Below are 22,561 nucleotides of genomic sequence, written 5' to 3'. Positions count from 1 at the left end.
TTGTCAATTGAATTGTATTTTTAACTCTATAAATATATATAACGACTTAATCGTAACAAATAATTAATACATAACTATAGTGGTACACGTGATACGGAAGTTGTATAAAAGGAACACTAGATACCGAAAAAAAAAAAAAAAAAAAAAAAATACATATATATATATATATATAACATAACTGTTTTGGGATATAACTTAAGGATTTAATTTTTGTTTTAAATTTTATTGAATTAAATTGGAATCATGACTCTGACCAGAGCAGCAAAGCAAAAGGCTGAAGCTAATGGGAGTGCTGTGGTTCAGGGGAGAACTGAGGGGGGCAGTTGCCCTCTGAATCACAGTCTATTAAAATGCACTGTTTGCTTGATGTTTGCGGAGCAGTCGGATACGGGACATGATACTGCCAAGGGGGATGTCTTTGTGTGTGCACGATGTAAGGAGTGCAAGGAAATCAGGCGACAACTCAGCGTTGTTATGGGCCTTTATGAGACCGTGAAGGACAGGGTGGATGCCCTCGAAGGAAATAAATTGAGGGGCCCATCAAGCTCTCAGCTGCCCACATCAACGCCAGAGCTTGCACTTGGTTATCAGGCAACACAGGGGCAGCCCCCTAGGCAGAATGCGCTGGTCCCACAGGAACTAGTAGTTGTTGGTGACTCTATTGTCAGGGAAACGGGGAACATGCTTTGTAAAAAGGATAGGTGGAATAGGACCAGGGTATGTCTGCCAGGGGCAAAGGTTGATGACGTAGAGCGGATATCATCTTTTAAGGGCACAAAAGGTGATATAGTTGTACACGTTGGCACTAATGATATTAAGAGTAGGAGACCGGCGGAATTACTTAGCAAGTACAGGTCACTGTTGAAAAAAAGCCGTGAATTAGGGTTGAACTTGAAAGTGTCTGCAATTCTGCCCAGACACGATAGGAGGGAGTATATGATGAGAGCCTTGTCGATCAATTCGGCCCTGGAGGGATTGTGCAAGGCTCAAGGGGTAGAATTTTTTTCAGCCTGGACTGTACTTGTTAACAGGAGAGATTGCTTCTACAGGGATGGGATACACTTAAATAGAAAGGGTGCAAGAATTTTTGCTGATGCTGTCGAGGCAGTGTTAGGTGGGTCGGAAAACTGCTAGTTGGGGGGGGGATACAAGGACTAATAGATTAACAGTAGCCACTGGCAGAGGTGGAAGTGATTCTTGCACTGCTTCTATTCAAATGAGCAGAAGTCTGAAAAACAAGATGCAGGATATTTCAGAGACTGCTGGTAGTCATTGCGTTACAAGTAAACACATGGGTTGTGTTAGGGTAGCTAAGAATAGAAACAGGTGCATGTATACCTGCGTGTACACCAATGCTAGGAGTTTGGTAAATAAATTTGATGAATTTGAGGTATTGCTCAAAACATCAAAGGCAGATATTGTTGGGATATCAGAGACGTGGTGTCACACAGATATAAGTAATGCGGAACTGGAATTTGGGGAATACAATGTATATAGAAAGGATAGACAGGACAGGAAGGGAGGAGGGGTTATGCTATTAATTAAGAAACACATAAAGTCAAAGGAAGTGAAGCCAGTTGACATCGATGGACAGGGCAGTGTCGAGTCAGTTTGGTGTGACATAAGCATAGGGAAATCAAAATTGAGAGTAGGAGTGTGCTATAGGCCTAATGACTCTGATGAGTATAATAATATATTGTACAGGGAAATAGAGTGGGCCAGTAAATCAGAGAGTCTTATAATGGGGGATTTTAATTTCCCAGATATTGACTGGAATTTGTGGGTTGGTCACTCGCACACTAGCAAGGCTTTTGTGGATTTATTGGATGATTGTTTTCTACATCAGCATGTTCGTGAGGCAACAAGAGGGAGCAATACTCTTGATCTGATTATCAGTAGTGATTCTTCATGCATTAAGAACCTGCAGATAAATGAACCACTAGGTGGCAGTGATCACAGTGTGTTGAAGTGGGATTTACTCAAGGAGGTAACTACCATCAGAGGTAAAGGGAAGGGTTTTTGTTTTCGTAAAGGCGACTATGATGGTCTGAGACAGTATTTAAATTCTATACAGTGGGACCAACTGATGATGTTACCAACAGCAAACTCAAAATGGGAAGCATTCAAGGAACTAATCTTGGTGTCTACCAGGCTTTACATACCAACTAAGAAATATTGTTCAAGGTTTAGGCCTAAATGGTTGTCAGATGGACTAATGAGACATGTGGCAGAGAAGAAAAATGCATGGGATACATACAAATTAATGGGTGACATGGAAGCCTATGATAGATATAAGTTGGTCTGTAACCAAGTCACAAAGGAGATTAGGCAGGCAAAGGCAGACTACGAAAAATCCTTGGCAAAGGATGCAAAGAAAAACAGAAAGGAGTTCTTTACATACTTGAACTCGAGAAGGAAAGGGATGAATCAGATTGGTCCACTGGATATTGATGGTTCAACAGTTGAGGATCCTGCTCAGGTGGCTAACAATCTAAACGAGTATTTTGCATCTACATTCACGCATGAGGAGTTATTCAGGAAGGAGAATGATGTAGGTAAAGTAAACATTGGCAGTGAGCTGGATGATTTTGTAATAACTGAGAGGTAAGTGGAGGAGAGATTGTTGAGGATAAACATAAAAAAGGCACCTGGGGTGGATGGGATCTATCCAGTTATATTAAAGGAGGCAGCAAAGGAAGTATGCAAACCCCTAGCCATAATTATGAGAGCTTCTTTGGACTCAGGGGAGGTACCCATAGACTGGAGATGTGCAAATGTAACCCCAATTCACAAAGGAGGATCAAAGGCTGACACAAGTAATTATAGACCTGTTAGTTTAACTTCTGTTCCAGGTAAATTAATGGAGGCACTGGTTAAAGAAGCACTGCAGGATCATCTAGACAAGAATTCAGTTATAGCTCAGACGCGGCATGGTTTTGTTAAGGGCAGGTCTTGCCTGACCAATTTGATTGGATACTATGATGTAGTCACAAAAGAACTGGATGCAAGGAATAACTTTGATATTATATATTTGGATCTTAGAAAGGCTTTTGATACTGTTGCACGTGGAAGACTGCTGCACAAATTGGAGCAGTGTGGTATTGGAGGCAAATTGCTGCTATGGATAAGGGGATGGTTGAGTGGCAGAAGACAGAGTGGTAATCAATGGACACTGCTCAACGTGGACTAATGTTATTAGTGGAGTTCCTCAAGGTTCAGTGTTGGGTCCATTGTTGTTTTCGGTGTTTATGAATGATATTGATGATGGGATATCAAGTTTAATGTCTAAGTTTGCAGATGATACAAAGGTTGGCAGGATCGTTAAGGACACTACTGACGCTATGCTGCTGCAACAGGATCTGGAAAGGTTGAACAGATGGGCTGAGAGGTGGCAAATGAAGTTTAACATTGACAAATGTAAAGTACTACATATGGGTAACAGTAACCCCAGAGCAATGTATCAACTCTGCGGTACTACACTGACAGTGGTGGAGAATGAAAAGGACCTGGGGGTAATTGTGCAGGCAGATATGAAGTTCTCTGAGCAGTGCAGACGAGCTGCAAGAGTAGCTCATGGTGTCTTGTCAATGATATACAGGAATTTTTCTAGCAGGGATAAGGAGGTGATTATTCCCTTGTATAAGGCAATGGTTAGGCCACATCTTGAGTTCTGTATACCGGTCTGGAGGCCTCATTTCAAGAAGGATGTAGAGCTGCTGGAACGGGTACAGAGAAGGGCAACAAGATTAGTAAATGGAACAAAGGGTTGCTCTTACGAAGAAAGGCTTAAGTTTTGCAAATTACAGAGTCTGGAGACTAGGCACCGGCGAGGTGATCTGATAGAGGTGTATAAGGCTTTGAATGGTTTGAGCATGCTCAATGCCAATGGGATTCTTCATCTTTCTCAGAATAATCACCTCAGAGGGCATAAATTCAAATTGAGGAAGGACGGATGTCGGATAGATGTGCAGAAATTTGCCTTTGGCCAGCGGGTGGTTGGTTGGTGGAACCGACTTCCATCACTTGTTGTTGAAGTTGATAGCCTAAACAAATTTAAAGCTCAACTGGACAGGTATTTCGAACGAATGGAGGGGTGAAATGGGAGAGGGTTTTTTTTTTTTTTTTTTTTGGCTGATGCTGAATAAGCTTGCTTTCTTGCATCATATGCCTCTACTAATGCTAATGCTAATGCTAAAGTATATTAAAATTTATATAAATCAAAGTATTGAAATTTCAAAATATCGAAAAATCAAAATTTTGCTTACTTAACAGTCTTTTAAACAGGAAAATAAGAGAGTGATGTTTTTCTAATTTACATATAAAATGTCTTTATAATTTTCAGCAGAATTAAAATATATATTTTTCTTTTTTTTAAATAAAAGTTGTGTAAATCTCAGCACGTTTTAAAATGTTTAATTTTTCTTATTAAAACTTAAGTACATACAACAAATACTGCAATCCATTAAGAAAAAGATAAAATATTGGCATTGTTTAAGCAGAAATCAGACAAAAATTTCCAGAACTTAAAGAAGTTGGGCACCTGACATGTAAACCTACAGGCACATCTGAGTACTCCCTGTTAAAAATGAAATGTGTGGAATAAAGGTAGTTAGAAATTTAAAATTGGGAACTTTTTAATGTATTCATCATCTTGACAGTTTAATGGATATAAGAAGAAATTTTACATGTTTAAATTATTAAATATTTTTATAATTTATCACTTTGATAGTATGAACCAGAGCTATAATGCTCAATATGTTCTATTTTGTATCAATATTTGTAAAAGAATAAGAGAAGTCTATCTCAATATGACATGCAGAACACCTTCCATCTGTCGTTGTGGAAGTTGATAGGTTGAATAAATTTAAGGAGGAACTGGACAGGCATTTGGAGGGAATGGTGTGATTTTTTTTTTTTTTGGCTGATGCTGCATAAGCTCATACACTTGCTTTCTTGCATCACATGCCACTACTACTACTACCAGCTCTGCATGAAAACAATAAAAAAAATCGAAAATCCCACACCACAGCAAGAAACAATCAAAAATCAATCAAGCACAACCAAAAATCAATTCAATGCAACTAAAAATTAAGTAAAAAAATAATTTAATGAAAAAATTGCAAAATGATTTTCATATTTTATTTCATATTTAATGAATGAAAAATAATTTCATTCATTAAATAAACTGAGAAACTGTTTCCAACCTTCAGCCCACAAATCATTTTGCAATTTTTTTGTTAAATCAATTTTTTTACCAAACCCCCAATTGCGTCAAACTGATTTTCAGTTGTGTTTGACTGATTTTCAACTATTTCTCACTGTAATGCAAGACCCTCGATCCTTCAACCGTTTCTGCTGCAACTTCTGGAGAGCACCACAACTCCCGCGCATCATACTGAAGCAAACCTCTCTTATTCTTTTACTAATAAGTTATCAACTGAAGAGTATTAAAAAAATCATTATACTATTAAGAGATATCAGATATTTACATAAGCTCTCTCTCTCTCTCTCTCTCTCTCTCTCTCTCTCTCTCTCTCTCTCTCTCTCTCTCTCTCTCTCAGGGTAACTTGTGAATTTTTTTTTTTTTCCTGGTGCAGCATAAGCCTCAGGCTTCCTTGCACCATATGGCTATTAATAATAATATGATGGAAATATATTTTAAAGTTTTAAAAAAAATTTTAAGAAAAGTTTTAAGTTTTATAAGTTTTTAAATATACACTTTTAAAATTATATTAAAAAAATTAAACTGAGAAACATGTTTCCAACCTTCAGCCCACACCTGATTGTTTGCTTCAGGTGTGGACATGAATATACAAATAAGGCAGTAAAATGATGTTACAAAAAAAAAAAAAAAAAAACACACACCACTCCCATTTCACCCCTCCGTTTACTCGAAATACCTGTCCAGTTGAGCCTTAAATTTGTTTAGGCTATCAACTTCAACAACAAGTGATGGGAGTCGGTTCCACCAACCAACCACCCGCTGGCCAAAGGCAAATTTCCGCACATCTATCCGACATCCGTCCTTCCTCAATTTGAATTTATGCCCTCTGAGGTGATTATTCTGAGCAAGATGAAGAATCCCATTGGCATTGAGCATGCTCAAACCATTCAAAGCCTTATACACTTCTATCAGATCATCTCGCCGGTGCCTAGTCTCCAGACTCTGTAATTTGCAAAACTTAAGCCTTTCTTCGTAAGAGCAACCCTTTGTTCCATTCACTACATCCTTCTCTACTTCCAGCTCTACATCCTTCTTGAAATGAGGCCTCCAGACCTGTATACAGTACTCAAGATGTGGCCTAACCATTGCCTTATACAAGGGAATAATCACCTCCTTATCCCTGCTAGAAAAATTCCTGTATATCATTGACAAGACACCATGAGCTACTCTTGCAGCTCGTCTGCACTGCTCAGAGAACTTCATATCTGCCTGCACAATTACCCCCAGGTCCTTTTCATTCTCCACCACTGTCAGTGTAGTACCGCAGAGTTGATACGTTGCTCTGGGGTTACTGTTTCCCATATGTAGTACTTTACATTTGTCAATGTTGAACTTCATTTGCCACCTCTCAGCCCATCTGTTCAACCTTTCCAGATCCTGTTGCAGCAGCATAGCGTCAGTAGTGTCCTTAACAACCCTGCCAACCTTTGTATCATCTGCAAACTTGGACATTAAACTTGATATCCCATCATCAATATCATTCATAAACACCGAAAACAGCAACGGACCCAACACTGAACCCTGAGGAACTCCACTAATAACATTAGTCCACGTTGAGCAGTGTCCATTGATTACCACTCTCTGTCTTCTGCAACTCAACCATCCCCTTATCCATAGCAGCAATTTGCCTCCAATGCCACTCTGCTCCAATTTGTGCAGCAGTCTTCCATGTGCAAGTATAAATGGATCAAGATGAATCTTTTCTAATTTGTCTAAGTATAATTCAGCAATGAGTCCACTGATGTTTAGGCCCATTGGGAGGACGAAAATCTGTCTGTATATTTTTTCTTGAAAGAGAATGTAATTAGCATTTACTAATAGTCTTGTTAGTTCCAATATTCTGTCTTTGGGGAGTCTGGTGTTATTAATTTTTATGTTATCCTTTAAGTAGGCCCAGACTATGTCTAAGGGTAATCCCTAAGGCATAAGGTACATTTACATTAGTGTATAGTGAAGTCACATCCAGTGAATATAACTTCATATCCTCCTTGATATGGAGATCTTTGAGGTCCATGAATGAAGCATCGTAGTTTTTTATGTTATATGTTAGGAGTTCTCGGAGTGGTTTTAGAATTGGGTAGATGAACATGGCTAAGGAAGCAAAAGCTGAATTCTTATATGACACGATTGGACGAATTGGGTATCCTGTTTTGTGTAATTTTACTTGGCCGAATAAGGTTGGGATATTGTATGTGTGGGCTTTAATTTGTTTAAGTTGGGCCTTAGTGATGTGGTCATCTCTCCTATAGGTGGTGAGCATTTTGTTATATTTGTTAACTAAGCTGTTGAACTCTGATGGTGCAACCTCTTCGTATGTCGTTGTGTCTGAAATGATGGTCTATAATATATTTATAGTCTCCTTTATTGAGTATAACTACTGTATCGCCTTTGTCGGCCTTTAGAATAATATCTCGGTTTTGTCTAAGTGTGTGTAAAGCTTTTGCTTCTTCTCTATGTCGTTTTGATATTGAGGGGATAGTTTGCTTTATGATTCGATTAGTCTGTTAAATTAATACGTTTTTTTGAGGCAAATCTCTAAGAGCAAACTCAAGATCAATAATCATTTGTTTCTTGGTGGGGGAATCTCGGCGGTAAATTATAATTTAAACCTTTATTTAATAGGGCTATTTGCTGAGAAGTTAGCGTAACAGATGATATGTTCTTTACATTATCTGATGGATTGGGGTCGTTTTGTGAACCAGTGTTTAAATTGACCCAGTCATTAATATGTGGTAGATTTCTATTGAGAAAGGTATGGGAAGTTTTATCTGCGTTTTTGGTGTTTCGGTATGCATTCTGATTTTCAAAACGATTGTGAGACGAATGATGACTTCTGTTTTTTTTTTTTTTTTTTTTATGAGAACCCCAAACACGAGAGGTATTAGAACCTATAGTACTTAGTACCGTGCTTGGGTTGGAGGTTGAGAAGATGAAAGAAGATATTTGTTGACATTGGACTTGAACTTCTGTAGATTGTAATTTTCAGGAAATACGTATGAAGGAAGGTTGTTCCAGAAAACGGCAGTTGAATGAATAAATGAGGAAGATGAAAAGTTGGTTCTGTGGGTTTGAAGTTGGACAGTAAATGGATGTTGGCTGGTGGCGGCACGTGTTCGGACTGTTTTGAAAGAGAGAGCGGGTATTATAGAAGCCAATTCAGAAGAACAGTGCCCATGGAAGTATCTGTAGAAGAGGCATGCAGCAGAAACAGTACGTCTATGAGAAAGCGAGTGGAGAGATTCTGTTAGAGATGAATCATTAATTAACCTAACTGCCCTCTTCTGAATGGAATCAAGAAGCCTGAGAGAGGTTTTGGGGGCACCACCCCAGATGTGGGAACAATATTCCATGGCAGGGCGGATTTGCGATTTATACAGAGTGAGCAGCTGTTTGGAAGAAAAGTAACGCCGAGAGCGAAAGAGAAAACCAAGTTTTTTAGATGCAGAGGAAGCAATATTTGTAATGTGCTTGTGCCAAGAGAGATTAGAAGTCAGGGTAACCCCCAAAAGAGATATATCGTTTTGCCTAGAAATCGGAGTGTCACTAAAGATAAGCATAGGAGCAGAAGAATCCTTTTTGCGAGATATAAGACAAGACTGAGTTTTAGAAGGGTTGAAATCAACTAAGCTGTCTTTGCCCCACTGGAGAATTACCTGAAGATCGGCATTTAAGGAATTGGCAGCAGATTTTCGAGAACTTGAAGTTGATTGAGCAGGACAAGGTTTCTCAAAATGGAAAGTTGAATGCAATGTGCTATCATCGGCAAAACTATGGATAGGATTTCCAGTCAATGGAAGAAGGTCATTGATATACAAGAGGAAAAGAGTGGGGGAAAGAACTGAACCTTGGGGGACACCGGCATTAGTGGAGAAGTTAGAAGGCAGAGAGCCATCTACCATCACCTTCAGTGAGCGATCAGAGAGAAAACTGGATAACCAATTACTAAAAACAGTTGACAAACCATAAGATGGAAGCTTGTTTAGAAGACCTTCATGCCAAACACGATCAAAAGCCTTTGAGATGTCAAGAGCAACTACTTGTGTTTGACCGAACTTTTCCATTGAATTAGTCCATAAATGGGTAACATAAGCCAGAATATCACCAGTGGATCGACACTGACGGAATCCATACTGGCGATCGTTGATCAGATGGAAGGTTTCTAGGTAGTTTAAGAGTTGGCGGTTAATTGAATGGGAGGGATTTGTCACCCTTTTTAGGAACTGGCTGGATTGAGCAAATTTCCAAGCAGAAGGAAAAACACCTTTGGAATAAGAAAGTGAAAAAAGGCGGCAAAGAATAGGAGTAAGTTCAGGAGCACAGGTTTTGAGAACAAGTGGAGAAATACCATCAGGACCTGGAGCTTTCTTAGCATCAAGATTCATCAAAATGCTTCTGATATCCTTTTGACGGAAGACCACAGGAGGCATTGAATGGAGCGTGTTAGGAATTGGTGGGAGGTGTTTTACCAAAATCATTAATACATGAACTGGAAGAAAAATGGGATGCTAGCAGGTCAGCTTTATCCTTGGCTGAAGTGACAACAGAACCACCTGGTTTGGACAGAGGTGGGAGAAGAGATGGGCAAAAGTTGCGGCCAATAGCTTTGGCAAGAGACCAGAATGCTCGGCTACCATTAGGGCAAGAAGCAAGTTTTCTACTCTTAGCCTGTTCAAACTCTACTTTGGACTGATTAATAACTGCTTTACATTTGTTGCGAGCTTTGGTGTAGGCAGAAAATGAAACTGAAGAATTAGAAACAAGCCAATTACGATATGCAACATTCTTCTCTTGAACAGCCTTAGCACATTTATTGGAAAACCAAGGTTTAGATAAAGGACGAGATTTTAAAGTGGAGTGTGGGATAAAGGATTCCATTCCTGCAAGAATAATTTCACTGACACGATCTGAGCAAATGTTGACATCAGAAGTTTTGAAACAGTAATCAGACCAAGGAAAAGAAGAAAAGAAGTCTCGCAGGTCATCCCATTTTGCATTCTTGTAATGCCAAACAATACGAGGTTGGGAATAGCCATGAGATAAAGGTTCCATTGGAGAAGAGACAATCACCAAGTTGTGATCTGAAGTGCCTAAAGGACCTCTCACTTCGACCTTGTACTTAGAAGGGTTGTTTGTGAGAAAAAGATCAAGCGTATTGGCTGTATGATTAGGATTGTCCGGTATTCTTGTAGGTAAATGAACAATCTGTGCTAGGTCATTAGTAATTGCAAAAGCCTCAGCATCTCGACCTGCTGGGTCGGTGTGACTAGAAAATGGAAGCCAGCTGGAGCTGTGAACGTTAAAATCACCAAGGAAAATTACCTCACTGTTAGGAAAGTTGGACTGGAGAAAGTCAAGTTGCAAAGAGAGGAAGTCAAAGAGCTCCAAGTGATTAGTGGAGTTGGGAGAACGGTAGAGACAACAGATGAATTTGACACAATGAGGTAGAGAGATTTTAAGCCAGAAAAGATCAAAGAGAGGAGATTCCAAATTGCCAAGTCTCTGACAGGGAATATCAGAACGGACATATGCACAAGTACCACCTTTGAGGCGAAAGGAATCATACAGCAAATAATTTGGACATCTGAGATGAGAAGTAGTTGAATCAACTGATAACTGAGATTCAGTCAGAAAAAGTACATGGGGTTTGGAAGACTGCAAGTGGAAATGGACATCATTGAGATTGGAATTAAGACCACGTATATTTGTGAAATGAATTAGGAAGTCCTTGGGAGGTTTAGATCTTTTCGCAGATAAGCTTGCTCTATTATTTTGACAATTCATGGTGTATTGCTGTATGAAGTAATGAAATTTTTGGATATGGCGTACATGTGGTAAGAATATACCCAGATCCTTGACATAACGTGGCCTCGACAATGCTCCCCGCATACACACTACTCGGACTCCCTCCAGTCACTATCTGGCAGAGTAGAGGTAGCAAGATTATACACTAGCTGATCCGGAAGCCTCCTAGAGAGTTACCAATAGGTTTGGTCCGGTGTACTATCTAGCGGCCGGCCTGCGAACACCGTTTTAGAGCTGTACCCTCGAAATGTAAGGAATATTGGATCTCGCCACAACATTCATCATAACCTCAAAAATCATCAATCATACTGCATGATGGAAGAGATAGGGAAGGATTGGCCAGAACTTAGCTCTAGAGACTAAACATGGGTTCCACCACTTCAAGCCTCCTATAAGCAAAGTAGTGGTATTTCACCGGTTGATGAGAGTCATCTACCACCTAGTATTGCCTGGTAACATAGAGGGGGCGGCGTTCCTCCATGTGGTGTGGGCGCCACACCTCGACCCCTGCTTACGTTGGTTCACACCTGGGTGGTCACCCACCACGTACTTGTGCATGGAGGTTATACCCAGGATTACTAACAGTCCCACCATCGTGAAGGTGCAAGCAGAGGATCTGGCTGTCATAGACCGTCCGGACTTCGCCGAAATTGGGTCCACTTGACTTAAGTGTCACCCGAATATCAGTTCCATCAGCGTTTTAGACTCCCAGGTAGCAAGAACAGCTTGTCTGGCATATCTGAGAGAATGTCTGTGACAACCTCAAGGACCTGTTGTGCAGAAAATCCCTAAGGGCTTGTAATTTTAGGTTATGTCTATTCTGTAAGTGGAGGATTGGGCGTCGATTTTTAATTGAATGGCTTGCTTTAGAGTATTCCAATCAATACTGTTTAGGTGTTTTTTAAAAATATTGCGATATCATTGAATCTGTTTAAAATATGTCTTTTTTAGATTAAATCGAGATTTTAAAGCTAGTTTTACTATGTTGTTTGATGTGGTAAGAACTAATTTTTGTATTCCTTGGATTTTCAAACCTAGCCGAAATTTAACAAATTTCGGTATTAAATTTTCAAGAAACACATTGTTTTAAAAACTGGATATGATATTTTTGGGCCGCATATTTCAATGTAATTCTAGTATAGTCTTATTTTAACCCTGTTAACCATTCAGCCATGGTGTTGTATATTAATGTATAACTTGAGTGATCAATTAAGTCAGTATACACGTATGCGTGAAGTATAGTTCTAAATGGAGCAATCAAATTTCGAATTTTGAGCAGAGAGGGAGAAGCGAAGTGTAAAGTTGACAATCTGTGGTATTTAATAGATTTGATAATTGAGAGCTATTAAGTGCTCGATAATTCCTAAATTCTATTATATTATAAATCAACAGGGATTACCTTTATCTTAGATATAGGAAGCTTCTTTTCCAAATGTCCTAGTCCAACTCGCTAATAATTCTTGAGGATGGCGATATCAATTTTGTGAACCCGGTGGGACATCTTCCCCACTGTCAGAACTGTAGTGTTCAAACCGTGCGGTCTCAACAATGAGCACTCAAGACTGCTGTCTTGAAACACCATACCTCTGGCAGCATGGAAATCATTACTTGGATTGGCATAAAATTAGATTTTTGAGGTCTAAACTGTTTAATAAATATATATGGACCGATTATTTCTTTTGGTCCTGTAGCTGGACTTTAGAGTTAAATTTAGGGGTCTAATAAAATTGGATAGGGTGGGGGGGGATTATTCTCTACATTCCTTAAGTCGGACTAGAACTTTTCGGGCGTCATGTTCACAGAAATAGAGCAACTCACAATTGAGCTGAAACTTTTGTCTTATGTTGTAGTCTTTGTTCTTCACGCATGCGTATAAGTGACCAATCGTCAGACAATAGGAATGGCCTACAGATATTGATTGAAGTTTCATGTAGTTTCATCTCTAAGGTTTCTGCAATAAGTAGTTTGTGATAGTTGTGTTGAATATTTATAATTTTTGTTTCATTAAAGCTGAATGAATGTCATTCATTTATGGTGGGGAACGAAAGTTCCGATGCATTTGAACGACCCGCCCGCACAGAAGCTTTGTGTTGTTTTGCTCGAAGCTGTGCCACTCCCATGGTAGATCCTACATAAACAGCGTCGCAATTTTTGCATGGGATGCTGTATACGAGGTCATGCTGTGATTGGAATGTGGTGTTTGAAGGTCGATTTCTGAAGAATGTGTATAATTTGTTCATGGATTTTGCTATGATTTTCATGTCGGTTCACTTGCATATTTGATTAAGTTTATTGTACCAGTACTTGACATATGGAATAGTGATGAAATGTATTTTGGAAAAATTTAAAAAATATACAGACAGATTTTCGGCCTCCCAATGGGCCTAAACATCAGTGGACTCATTGCTGAACTATACTTAGACAAATTAGAAAAGATCCATCTTGATCCATTTATACCACAGATCACATACTACGGAAGATATCTGGATGACATCCTAATTATCACAGATCATTTGACCATAAACAATATTCTACAGGTTTTTAATAACATCCATCAGAGATTAAAATTTGAATTAGAAATTGAAGCAGAAACACACTCCATAAATTTCCTTAATTTTACCATATACAGATTAGACCAAAAACTAAATTTCAGCATATATAGAAAACCCACTAATAAGGGGATGCTTTTGCATTTCCACAGTTATCACCCCCAACCATACAAAAAATCGGTCATGCTGAACCAATTTCTTAACGCCTTTAAATATTCTTCCACCCAGATGTCTCCAACCACTGAAATAAATGAATTAACTAGAAGATTCTCAAATAGGGGTTACCCACTAACCTATATAAACAAATTTAAAACAATAGCCCATGATAAAATAAATAACAACAACCTCGCAACAAACATTGCACAAAAATCTGACAAGACCAAAATACATTTCATCACCATTCCATATGTCGAGTACTGGTACAATAAAATTAATCAAATATGCAAGGGAACCGACATGAACAAATTATACACATTCTTCAGAAATCGACCTTCGAACACCACATTCCAATCACAGCATGACCTCGTATACAGCATCCTATGCAAAAATTGCGACGCTGTTTATGTAGGATCTACCATGGGAGTGGCACAGCTTCGAGCAAAACAACACGAAGCTTCTGTGCGGGCGGGTCTTTCAAATGCATCAGAACTTTCGTTCCACGCCATTAATGAAACAGAAATTATAAATATTCAACACAACTATCACAAACTACTTACTGCAGAAATCTTAGAGATGAAACTACATGAAACTTCAATCAATATCCGTAGGCCATTTCTATTGTCCTACGATTGGTCACTTATACGCATGCGTGAAGAACAAACACTACAACATAAGACAAAAGTTTCGGATTAATTGTGAGTTGCTCTATTCCTGTGAACATGACGCCCGAAAAGTTCTAGTCCGACTTAAGGAATGTAGAGAATAATCCCCCCTCCCATCCAATTTTATTAGACCCCTAAATTTAACTCTCAAGTCCAGCTACAGGACCAAAAGAAATAATCGGTCCATATATATTTATTAAATAGTTTAGACCTCAAAAATCTAATTTTATGCCAATCCAAGTAATGATTTCCATGCTGCCAGAGGTATGGTGTTTCAAGACAGTAGTCTTGAGCGCTCATTGTTGAGACCGCACAGTTTGAACACTACGGTTCTGACAGTGGGGAAGATGTCCCACCGGGTTCACAAAATTGATATCGCCATCCTCAAGAATTATTAGCGAGTTGGACTAGGAGAGTTGGAAAAGAAGCTTCCTATATCTAAAATAAAGGTAATCCCTGTTGATTTATAATATAATAGAATATAGGAATTATCGAGCACTTAATAGCCCTCAATTATCAAATCTATTAAATTGTTTAGTAACACTACAGTATCTGAATTCAATATGACAAATACTACCTTCTGTCAAAATTCTAGCATCTGCACCATCTGTGGAACCAGGTCTGACCCCATTATCCAATGTATTGAGTGTAAACAATTAATATGCAATGACTGTACCCACTCTGACCTGAAAAAATTAAATAAAAGCCATCGGAAATCATTCTGTTGTGATAAATGTCAACTCAGAAAAGCCCTATAACTGTTGCAACGCAAAACAGCACAGAACCTGAGACACTTTCCTACTCTTCTGCTAGCAAAGTTGAAATGTCCTACTCTAGTTCACTTGAGACAAATATCATGCCAATAACTAGAAATACTGACTCTGATCCTTACGTGAAAGGAGCCTCCAATCCTTCCTTGCCTCCAGGTCGCATCAACTTTCAGATGCATCAACTCAAACACATATCTGCACTGTCAGAAGATCTCAGCAGCAACTCCCTCCCTACTGAAACTTTGAATCCAACCTTTTGTATTCTACAATCAAATAAATTCCAGGAACTACTCTTTAATACTATGAAGAAAATCCTCCATCAAACTCAGCTAATCAGCATACCTCATACTGCAAAATCTGATATTCTCCTGGTTTCTAATACACTCAATGAAGGGAAGGAAACTGCAAGCTATCCACGAAGATTTGTAGTATAAAAACAATATTAACTAATCAACAGGCTGAAATTTCTGATATTAACGCCCAAATTAAAAATCTTACATCAATTATGACTTGCCACTTAAGGGAAGCTAGGAAGAAGTCTGAACCTACTCTTGAAACAAATGATCATAAGAATTTTTCATTACCTCATGATGCCCATAGTACTGAGACCAGATTTTCATCTTCCACGTCTCAATACTCCTACTGCCACAAATATTAATTTGCCAAAGCCTGCTAACATTCATGATTCAAATCATTCAACAGGGCAATTTATTGCCAAACAGTCTCTGTCAGATGATTCTTCTGATGTAAATCGAACCACTCCTACCACCTGCTCTCCTCTGTGGAACACTTCTGTCTGTACCTCTACTTTACAAGCTCAGAGTCACGAAGTGGAATCCTCTTCAACATCATTTAAGGCAACATATGCAAAAATAACTGCTGCCACATCTAATGAGGTCTGCATTAGAATAAACCTGCTTCTAAATGCCAGTCTCAAATAACACACCAAAGATAAAAACAGAACAAACCTTCTAAAAATGCTAAAGATTCTATATCTCAAGATACTTTCTCCAAGCTTCCAGCCAAAATTCATCAAACGTAGAATGTAACTAATGCAGATAAATCTGTTACTCAAACAAAAGTACAATATCACAATTATTCCCACAAAATACCGAATTTTTGTCTCTAGGCTTGGACCCGCCACTAAATCTGAAGATCTTATCAACTTAATTAAAGAAGAATATGGTTTCGGTGTGAACGTCTGTTCTCTGAAGACACGGTGCCCCGCCTACTCATCTTTTATAATAACATGCCTTCCATCACAGTGCTCAAAAGTGCTCAATTTAAGATCCCTCTTATCAGGGGCTCCAGTAAAACGTTTCACAGAGAGACCGACAAGGCAGTCCAAAATCTCTTCTCCAAATGCATAGCAATCAGTGGCCCTGCTATCTACACATACTACACTCTCCTCTTGTCACAGAATCCCCAGATCTCAGCCGTTTGGTCTTTACTTTCAGAATTGCAGGAGTATAGTTAGTAACCTAAACCAATTTATAGCAATCCAGGGGCTCACGTATTTATGACATTTACCTGCTCACGGAAACTCGGCTGCCTATAGATAGTGATGACAAGGAGATTATAGAAGGGCTATATATATATATAATCCGTAAAAAAGACAGAGGATCTCATGGAGGCAGAGTAGCTATTATACATTCTAACCATATACTCTGTGAAATCGCATCAAATTTCACAAATACTGAATCACTATACTGCCTTCATCATCTTGGCAAGTTAAAAGTTTTAATCTTATTACCTTATTTTCCATCTCCCTTAACTAATATCAACCTTTAGTACTTAGAAAGCTTGCTGTAATCTATCTTCCAGCTAATTCAATCTGCAGACATAGCAATGGTTTTGGGTCACTTCAAGTGGCCAAGTTAGGATCTTCTTCTCCATCACTGCAGACTAAGGATCTCTTTAATATGCTTTACAGCTATGGTCTTGAACAAATTTGTAATTTTCCAACCAGAGAAAATGCCTACCTTGACCTAATATTCTCCTCTACTCATATAGAGGTTCACAAAGACAACCGTATATTTCACTCAGATCATTCGCCAATTACTTTTGACATCACTGTGACTTCTCGTAACTTCAAATGCAGCTCCCATTCTCCACAATTCAATTTCAGAATGGCTGACTGGCCTCTGCTCAACCTAGCTCTCAGCAACATAGACAAGCAGCTCTTTGATAATATGGATGACATCGATGTGCTCACCAATAACCTGATCAACTGTGTACATTCAGTTATATCTGACATTGTTCCTCAATCCCATCTGACTGCACACTACCTACCCACACTGGTATACCAGCGAACTAATACAAAAAATTAAATCCAAAGAATTCTATAGAAACAAGTATAAGCAGTCAGGTGACAGTCAATACTATGAAATATTCAGCCAACTCTGCAAAGAAGTGAAAACACTCATATTAAAATCTTCCAATATGTATACAGAGTCAGTTCAGGATAGTCTGCTTACTCACAGAAATATCAAACCATTCTGAAATTTCATGAAGCACAAGAATATAACCAGTAGAAAGTTACAACTCCATAACACAGATAGAATTCCCTTATCGGATGAATTCAGTATTGCTCAAGAGTTTGCCAAACATTTTTCCAGAATCTAAACAAAAAATACAATGAGACCTGTCTCATTTCCTGACTTCACACCTGTTAAAGATGATATTCTCATCAATATCTTTATCACAGATGAAGATTTAAAGTCAGCAATAAAAAAAACAAGAAATGACTAAACTAGAGGTCCACTAACATTCAAGGCTTATTTTGGAGAATGACTGCTGCTACCTTAAAACCCCCTCATACTGCAGATCTTCAACTTGTCTCTCAGGCAGGGAAAGTATCCTAAGCACTTTAAGTAGGTCAATATAGTTCCAGTTTTCAAGAAAGGCGATAAATAATAATGTAACTGATTACAGACCCATATCGTTGCAAAACAGTCTGGCTGAACTCTTTGACATAGCAGTACACAAACATCTCTCCGAATTCTTCAGGCCTTTCACAGATCAGAATCAACATGGTTTCTGCAGTGGCAAGTCAGTGTCACAAATTTGCTTCCTTTCTGGCAATACACCTCTGAAGTTCTTGATAACCATCTTCAAGTTGATGCAGTCTACATAGATATATCTAAGGCATTTGATAAAGTCCCACAGGAACAATTCAAGCTATATGGTATCTGTGACCCTTTGCTCTCATGGTTATGCAGCTATATTACGCATCGTTCCTCGAGCGTTATCATCAATCAAGTGAACTCAGACCGTTTTATACCACTAAGTGGAGTACCTCAAGTCTCTCCCCTAGGTCCTCTACTTTTCATTGTTTTCATAAATGATCTTCCTTCTTTCATCTACACCTCCAATGTTCAAGTTGCACTCTATGCAGATGATCTTAAGATCTACTCAGCAGTGAAGGAGATTACCGATTCTCCGATTCTCAAGAGCTTCAATTTGCTCTCAATAAATTCTCTCTGTGGCTATCTCTGAATGGCTTGTCTGCTAACCCCTCGAAGTGCAACATAATTTCTTTTTCATCCAGCAGATCCCCACAACTAATAAATACGGAGTACACTATTAACTCTGGGAGCATCGAAGGTTGTGACCAAATAAACGACTTGGGGGATTCTCTTCTCCAGCAGTGCTAAATTCGATGCCCATGTCCTTAATCACCAGCAAAGCATTCAAAGTACTGGGATTCATCAAACGGAACATATACAAGTTCAAAAACTACAAACATGTGGTTATCCTTTCCAAAGCTATTGTTCTGCCAATCCTTGAATTCAGTTCACCCATCTGGAATCCTTACACAAAGATTTTAACTAACAAAATTGAAGCAGTCCAAAAAATTTTTGTCCATTACCTTACGAACCGTAATCTTATATTCTATGACTGAGTGTATTATGAATCGCTGTGCGATTACTTTCATTTGAGGCTTCTCTGCACTAGAGTTACTGCCGACATCACCCTTCTAGCCAAAGTAATCACTGGAACTTATGAAGCATCTGATATCCTTAGCAAAACTAACTTCAATGCTCCTTATAGACAAGCTAGACTCTCTCACTGACTTCTTTGACAACTCCCAACCACTGATGAACTCCATCCACAAGTTTGCCTCTCCTCTTATAGGCCTAATGACTCTGATGAGTATAATAAGATACTGTACAGGGAAATAGAGTGGGCCAGTAAATCAGATAGTCTTATAATGGGGGATTTTAATTTCCCAGATATTGACTGGAATTTGTGGGTTGGTCACTCACATGATTGTTTTCTACATCAGCTTGCTCGGGAGACAACTAGAGGGAGCAATACTCTTGATCTGATTATCAGTAGAGATTCTTCATGCATTAAGAATCTGCAGATAAAGGAACCACTAGGTGGCAGTGATCACAGTGTGCTGATGTGGGATTTACTCAAGGAGGTAACTCACATCAGAGGTAAAGGGAAGGTAAAAAGGTAAAAAGAGGTTTTTGCTTTCGTAAAAGCGACTATGATGGTCTGAGACAGTATTTAAATTCTATACAGTGGGACCAACTGATGATGTTACCAACAGCAAATTCAAAATGGGAAGCATTCAAAGAACTAATCTTGGAACCTACCAGGCTTTACATACCAACTAAGAAATAATGTTCAAGGTTCAGGCCTAAATGGATGTCAGATGAACTAATGAGACAAATGGCAGAGAAGAAAAATGCATGGGATACATACAAATTAATGGGTAACATGGAAGCCTATGACAGATATAAGTTGGTCTGTAACCAAGTCAGATTAGGCAGGCAAAGGCAGATTATGAGAAATCCTTGGCAAAGGATGCAAAGAAAAATAGAAAAGAGTTCTTTACCTATTTAAACTCAAGAAGGAAAGGGATAAATCAGATTGGTCCACTGGATATTGATGGTTCAACTGTGGAGGATCCTGCTCAGGTGGCTAACAAACTAAATGAGTATTTTGCATCTACATTCACACATGAGGAGTTATTCAGGAAGGGGAATGTCGTAGGTGAAGTAAACATTGGCAGTGAGCTAGATGATTTTGTAATAACTGAGAGGAAAGTGGAGGAGAAATTGTTGAGGATAAACATAAAAAAGGCCTGGGGTGAATGGGATCTATCCTGTTATATTAAAGGAGGCAGCAAAGGAAGTAAGCAAACCCCTAGCCATAATTATGAGAGCTTCTTTGGACTCAGGGGAGGTACCCATAGACTGGAGATGTGCAAATGTAACCCCAATTCACAAAGGAGGATAAAAGGCTGACACAAGTAATTATAGACCTGTTAGTTTAACTTCTGTTCCAGGAAAATTAATGGAGGCACTGGGTAAGGAAGCACTGCAGGATCATCTAGACAAGAATTCAGTTATAGCTCAGACACGGCATGGTTTTGTTAAGGGAAGGTCTTGCCTGACCAATTTGATTGAATACAATGATGTAGTCACAAAAGGACTGGATGCAGGGAATAACTTTGATATTATATATTTGGATCTTAGAAAGGCTTTTGATACTGTTGCACAGGGAAGACTGCTGCACCAATTGGATCAGTGTGGCATTGGAGGCAAATTGCTGCTATGGATAAAGGGATGGTTGAGTGGCAGAAGACAGAGAGTGGTAATCAATGGACACTGCTCAACGTGGACTAATGTTATTAGTGGAGTTCCTCAGGGTTCAGTGTTCGGTCCGTTGTTGTTTTCTGTATTTATAAATGATATTGATGATGGTATATCAAGCTTAATGTCAAAGTTTGCAGACGATACAAAGGTTGGCAGGATTGTTAAGGACACTACTGATGCTATGCTGCTGCAACAGGATCTGGAAAGGTTGAGCAGATGGGCTGAGAGGTGGCAAATGAAGTTTAACATTGACAAATGTAAAGTACTACATATGGGAAACAGTAACCCCAGAGCAACGTATCAACTCTGCGGTACTACACTGACAGTGGTAGAAAATGAAAAGGACCTGGGGGTAATTGTGCAGGCAGATATGAAGTTCTCTGAGCAGTGCAGACGAGCTCCAAGAGTAGCTCATGGTGTCTTGTCAATGATATACAGGATAGCAGGGATAGGGAGGTGATTATTCCCTTGTATAAGGCAATGGTCAGGCCACACCTTGAGTACTGTATACAGGTCTGGAGGCCTCATTTCAAGAAGGATGTAGAGCTGCTGGAACGAGTACAGAGAAAGGCAACAAGATTAGTGAATGGAACAAAAGGTTGCTCTTACGAAGAAAGGCTTAAGTGTTGCAAATTACAGAGACTGGATACTAGGGACCGGCGAGGTGATCTCATAGAGGTGTATAAGGCCTTGAATGGTTTGAGCATGCTCAATACCAATGGGATTCTTCCTCTTTCTCAGAATAATCACCTGAAAGGGAATAAATTCAAATTGAGGAGAGACAGATGTAGGATAGATGTGCAGAAATTTGCCTTTAGCCAGCGGGTAGTTGGTTGGTGGAACAGACTTCCATCACTTGCTGTTGAAGTTGATTAGCCTAAACAAATTTAAGGCTCAACTGGACAGGTATTTCGAATGAATGGAGGGGTGAAATGGGAGTGGTTTTTTTTTTTTTTTTTTTTTGTCTGATGCTGAATAAGCTTGCTTTCTTGCCTCATATGCCTCTACTAATCCTGATGCTAAGCAGATGATCTTAAGATCTACTCAGCAGTGAAGGAGATTACCGATTCTCAACAGCTTCAATTTGCTCTCAATAAATTCTCTCTGTGGCTATCTCTAAATGGGTTGTCTGCTAACCCGTCGAAGTGCAACATAATCTCTTTTTCATCCAGCAAATCTCCACAACTAATAAATAAGGAGTACACTATTAACTCTGTGAACATTGAAAGGTGTGACAAAGTTAACAACTTGGATATTCTCTTCTCCAGCAGTGCTAATTCAATGCCCATGTCCTTAAAATCACCAGCAAAGCATTCAAAGCACTAGGATTCATCAAACGGAACACATACAAGTTCAAAAACTACACGTGGTTATCCTTTATAAAGATAACAGACATGTGGTTATCCTTTATAAAACTATTGTTCTGCCAATCCTTGAATTCAGTTCACCCATCTGGAATCCTTACACAAAAATTTTAACTAACAAAATTGAAGCAGTCCAAAAAATGTTTGCCCGTTACCTTACGTACCATAATCCTATATTCTATCACTGAGTGTATTATGAATCGCTGTGCGATTACTTTCATTTGAAGCTTCTCTGCACTAGAGTTACTGCTGACATCACCCTTCTAGCCAAAGTAATCACTGGAACTTATGAAGCATCTGATATCCTTAGCAAAACCAACTTCAATGCTCCTTATAGACAAGCCAGACTCTCTCATTGACTTCTTTGACAACTCCCAACCACTGATGAACTCCATCCACAAGTTTGCCTCTTCTCTTAA

The 22,561-nt window shown here is 39.0% G+C and overlaps 1 protein-coding gene across 1 annotated transcript in view; it reads right to left on the bottom strand.

Annotated features, from left to right (window-relative positions):
- Positions 1 to 22,561, bottom strand: part of LOC150080015 (uncharacterized) — a 244,699-nt gene that overhangs the window by 212,098 nt on the left and 10,040 nt on the right. The window lies entirely within an intron of this gene.

Source organism: Mastigoproctus giganteus, chromosome 10 (assembly GCF_048544385.1).
Source record: "Mastigoproctus giganteus isolate SK-2022 chromosome 10, ASM4854438v1, whole genome shotgun sequence".
Taxonomy (NCBI): Eukaryota; Metazoa; Arthropoda; class Arachnida; order Uropygi; family Thelyphonidae; genus Mastigoproctus; species Mastigoproctus giganteus.
The sequence above is the reverse complement of the archived record's forward strand: the minus strand, read 5'-3'. Positions and strand labels throughout refer to the sequence as shown.